This window comes from Mus caroli, chromosome 4 (genome assembly GCF_900094665.2).
Source record: "Mus caroli chromosome 4, CAROLI_EIJ_v1.1, whole genome shotgun sequence".
Lineage (NCBI taxonomy): Eukaryota > Metazoa > Chordata > Mammalia > Rodentia > Muridae > Mus > Mus caroli.
Genome location: NC_034573.1, coordinates 23,578,017 through 23,583,703, shown reverse-complemented (window position 1 = coordinate 23,583,703; position 5,687 = coordinate 23,578,017).

The window sequence follows — 5,687 nt, the reverse complement described above, 5'->3', positions numbered from 1 at the left end:
AGCAGAAGATGGCCTAGTTGGCCATCATTGGAAAGATGGTGGTCTTGCAAACATTGGTCTTGCAAACTTTATATGCCTCAGTACAGGGGAACACCAGGGCCAAGAAGTGGGAGTGGGTGAGTAGGGGAGTCGGGAGGGTGTATGGAGGGCTTTTGGGATAGCATTGGAAATGTAAATGAAGAAAATACCTAATTTAAAAAAAAAAGAAAAGTACAGTTTACATTAATCATCATGTAAAATGTTTAACATGACTTATTAAACAAAGTGAATATAGCACAGTTCACAGAATTTCAAATAGGCCTTGATAGGCAGAAATTGGGGAGCTAATAGGGATATAAAATAGCCTACAATGAGGTGGAGACCTGTTATGGACCCCGTTGCAGGAGAAAGCTTCAGAATTAGAGTTGAGCCAGTCCTGAGGATCAAGTTGGGCTACAGAAGCTACGTGAAGGACCACAGAGGTGATATTGGTAAAGGGAAACTCAAAGTCCTCACAGACAAATGAGTAGACCACAATACCATTCTGGTAATCTCTGTCAGTAAATAAGCTGAGCTATAGCTCTTAGGGCACAAGGAGTTCTGCCTGTTGTTGTCTTGATACACACTCTGTGTGGCCAGATGATATGTCCCTGGGTCCCATTCAAATGATAGGTGTTCTTCTTCTTATAGGGTCCAGGTGAAGGTGCTAAGATATTTCCTCTGCATGGTGTGTATATAAGTTCTCAGGCCTGGATTTCATGATATCATTTCAATACACTCATGTGCCCCTACTGTCTCGATTATAAAGGGGCAACCTTTACCTTCCTGTGCCTTCTGGGTGGTGCCCACCAGATGGTGTCACTTGTATCCACCAAGGAGGAGGGTCATCCTAATTAGGAATTTAATTGGCAATGGAGTCAAATGCTGATTGTGACAAGTCACAGCCCAAGGAGCCACACCATGGAGAAAGAGAAAAGGGCACAGCCTGATTTTAACAACAATATTTCATTTCATGTACCTTATTAAAAGAATAGAAGTCCTATTTCTATGAGTAGGAGTCAGTTTAAAACAATTTTAAATGATTTCATATGTGGATTTTCCTCCGCATAGTATCAACCTGACTGGAATTTCTGAGACTCATTGGTGCATCTTATCCTACCAAAGTCTCTGTGCTTCCATTTAAAAAGCATTTATATAAGGATGAAGCTTATAGTTTCTCTCTCTCTCTCTCTCTCTCTCTCTCTCTCTCTCTCTCTCTCTCTAATGACAAAGAGGATCAAGGTTGCATAATATAATTAGCATGATTTTGCCTAGAGCTATTTACAATATATATATAGGCTCAATAAATCAATTCAGCTTTAGAAAGTCAGGCTGTTGGTACAGTTTCTTGAAAATTAGCTGTCAGTTCTGACCTCAAAAAGAAAAGATATTTGAGCAAAAAATAAAATTAAATTATAAAAAACAAGATTTTTAGCTTATATTTTCACTTCTAAATTATAAATTACATTGAGTTTTGAGACAGGGCTAAAATAGTGTATTTTCAACATTATCTCCTTGCTATTAGATTATGTATGATTACAAATGTCAGGCTATTTTCATACTAACTAATAACCCATTTAGGTACTTGACTGTGTACATGTGCATGTGTGGGGTATATGTAAATGTGTATGGGGTATGTGAGTATAGGCATATGCATTTATGTTTGTGGTGCATATTTGTTTAGCTGATATGTATATATACATATATATACACATACATATATACACACCCATATATATATGTGGTATATTTATATGCATATGTGTATATATTTTGTGAACACATTGGCATTATATGTTTTGGGGATATCTACATCTATACAAATGTGTATGTACATGTGTATGTTTTTTGTGTGTTTGTAGCACATGTGAATATCTGTAGTAAATATATATAAATGTATGTGTGTATTATGTATGCATATACATGTGTATATATACTGTGTGTATATGTGTGGTATGTATATATACATATATATGAATATGCTATATATATTTATGTGTGTATGTGCATGTGTGAGGTATGTATATGTGTATGTTGCATCAACTCTTAGCTCAATTCATCCTTCCATCAACTACCTCTCTGTTCGCTGAACCAAGAGGCTTTTTATCTCTTTTTATTTCTATTTTGATTCTGTGCATTTGTGATGTCAGTGGGATTTTAGTACATACTTACTGTTGATTTCAGTGATTCTAAAGTTTTTGTTATATCTTCAAAAATTCTGACATCCTAATGATCACCTGTTCTTGGTTGGGAAGCAGTGGTGGAGACGGTATAGAATGGAAATGTCACTCCCAGCATCTTGGGAGGAGATTAGTTGGTGTCTTGTGTGCCGTGTTGAGATGCTGTTATTATGGCACCTGCATCCACGGCCAGGAGTCCTTTTTAAATCACTGATGAAAGACCTTGAAAGAACAAGAAAAGGACATGCTCTGCACTCTGTACATCGTGTAAAGACTTCGTTTCAACTGAGGAAAGTAAATGTTTTGTCACAGTAGCAGATAGTGTGATAGGATAGCTCTGTCTTTTGTCTTTTTCTTTATTCTACCTCCACCTGCCCCTTAAAGCAGTACTTTAAGGCAACAGAGTTTAGGTGTTTGCTTGGTAATAAAACAGCTTCAAAAAGTTTAAGGTCTTTCTTAAAGTAATATTTTGTGAAAGACAGATGCTTTAAGAGCACACAATGTGCCTTTCTCTTCTGCATCTATGCAGTTAATTTTATTTACTTTGGGGCCCAAAGGCAGAACCAAAGGAGTCAACTTCTAGAAGCCACTCTTTCCTCTAGAATTCTGTATATTGATATAGCTGAGGTACTGCAAGCATAAAGAAATTATTTCATGTGAAGCCAGCCTCAGCTTCTTCTCTGAAAAGTTCTCTCGAACCTTTCCTATACCCTGGACATGGTATTGCTCACTCTTTTGTACTCACTGAGCTTTCAGCCAAGGAAATAACTTACTTTACACCTCCTGCCAGAGAATCATCTGAGTGTGTGAAATGAAACACACCATCTTCAGATCAGTATTGCTTCAATCTGAACATATGTATATCATAGGATCTTTATTTATAGAGCTTATCAATTAGAATTGCACTGGTCATACACTCTTCCACTCTTCTAAGAATGAATATATGTGTTTGTGTATGTATATGTGTGTATTCATATATACAAGGTAGAAACAAATATGCATACATGTACATATGCATTACATATATTAAAAGAACACACATGCACGCATGCACACACACACACACACACACACACACACATACACACACACACATTCCTAACAGTTATCACATGAAATATGTTACAGTCATCCATTCTCATTTGCAAAGGGGAAGCATGATTCGCAGTGTGCTTTTGTGACTGCTCCGTGGTTAGAGTGCTAGAATCCGGCAGTATCATAGTGCAAAACAAACCAAGGTTTTCTGATAGCAAATATTACTATCCCTCCCACAGTGTTCAAGGAATTATGAAGACCAATCCTGTTCTTCTCTCTGAAGGGATAAGAGGCTTAATTCTTCTGTCTTGAACTCTCTCAATGGTAAGAATTTTGCATATATACGTTTGAAATGAAGTACATGATTTACCTTGCTTATTTGACATTGAGTTTTGTGAGCTATAACTGAGAAAGAAAAGCATTGTGATATGATAAGCCCAACTGAGAGGTTCAGGAACCACGGGGACAGCCTGTTTTATAAAGCCACATGCTGTGAATCAAGGCATAAAGTTTCATATAGAAACTGACATGGATTTGTGTAAGGCCAAAGGTATGAGTCAGAATGCTGGAGAAACTGTAAGCCAAAGAGTTTGTCTCAATAATACTTTGAAGTATTCTTCTTCTTTCATCTCAGTAGTATTTATAAATTCACTTACTTACTCACTAGTAGCTTTGAAGTGGTTGGTTGTAAGGTACGGCTCTTTGGACATATGCATCTATATTTATATTTAGTATTTAAAAACAAAACCATGGCAGTGCTGTGTACTTTGTGAATCCAATGTGCCAGATGACTAGTCAAGAAATAACCACATACCCAGTAAAAAGTCCAACAAATGCCAAGCATCCTACATGGTGATTGTCTAATAACTAAAGAAAAAGCAAGCAGAACAATCCTGAGCCTGTCATGGTAGGGTAAGATGAGAATGTCTGTATTCAAGTTCTAAACCATGGAAGTTTTATAAAGCTTCAAAGCAATCCTGACAGCCTCAGCCATTCTGTTTCTGTGTAAGCATTCTGTTTTAGTACTGTCACTGAAATTTCAAAGTGGCCAAGGCATCAGTTATGGCTTCACCTGCCCCTCTCTACACAGAGATAGCTGGAATAAACAAGATAAACAGACATGTGTTTAAACACAATTAAACAGAAAAATTGAAAGTTATCTACCACGAAGCCTCCACAGAGCAAGAAAACTATCATCTATCTATCTATCTATCTATCTATCTATCTATCTATCTATCTATCTATCTATCTATCTATCTCTGTCTGATGTTTGTCATAGGCTAGGGGTCTGCACACAGAATACTGATGGCCAAAAACCACTGGGATGGGCTGTGGAGCCGGGAAAATGACAGGCCATTTGGGAAGTAGGAAGCGTGATATAGAGTTTATGAGCTTAAGAGCATCGAAAGTCTCCAGCTGCAACATCACAGAAAGCTTCAGTAGCTATGAAAGAAAAACTTTGAATTTGGAACTGGGCTTAATTGGAAGCCATCAAAACAAAATCAAAGAATAAGTTCAGCGGAGACCTTTGGACTATTCGCATCCAAGTCATTATGCTTCAAAAGCCACAATCGAGATGAAAATCCCCACAAAATGCCAAGAAAATATACTAGAGCCATTAACAGGTAATTTTTTTATTGCTTCCTAATACTTTGTAATTTCGGAGGCTGAACTGAAGCGTATGAAAAGGCAGTTGGAAAGCAGATAACATCTTTTCAAAACCATATCCCTCATGCTATTTTAAATCTGCTCTATCATATTTAAAGCTTATTTATCCTTTGAATTCCATGTATTCTTAATTAGAAACAAGCAAAGCTGTTATCTCCAGTCTGATGAATGGGGAAATTGTGTTTAATGGAGTTAAATTGTTTGGCCAAATGTCAAGGAATCAGTGAATGTTGGAAGCAGGGTGGCTGCTTCTGCTGTAGAAAGCTTAAACATTTCTCCTCATCTTAGGCTCTTTTTATCCTGTCAACATATAAAGTTTCCTTTTCGATATCAATTTATGTAGGTCTACATATGATAATCTTAGTTCACCTATCAAAACTGAGGTCCTGCTAAGCAAGTGAATCATTGTATTTGTTACATGTGAGATGCATAGTATAGTATCAAAGGCAGCTACAAAACTGTTCTTACAGTTAAAACTATTAAGAATGAAGAATGCTGGGCGTGGTGGCGCATGCCTTTAATCCTAGCACGGGAGGCAGAGGCAGGCAGATTTCTGAGTTTGAGGCCAGCCTAGTCTATAAAGTGAGTTCTAGGACAGCCAGGGCTATACAGAGAAACCCTGAATCAAAGGAAAAAAAAAACATATGTGGTATGTGCAGACTTTGTTTGACTTCTGCAGTAATTGATGAATATATGGAACTGAACACTTGTGGGATTGAAGCCATAATCATAAATAAATGAAGATAATCTTTGCTTTACTACAATGGATATATATATATATATATA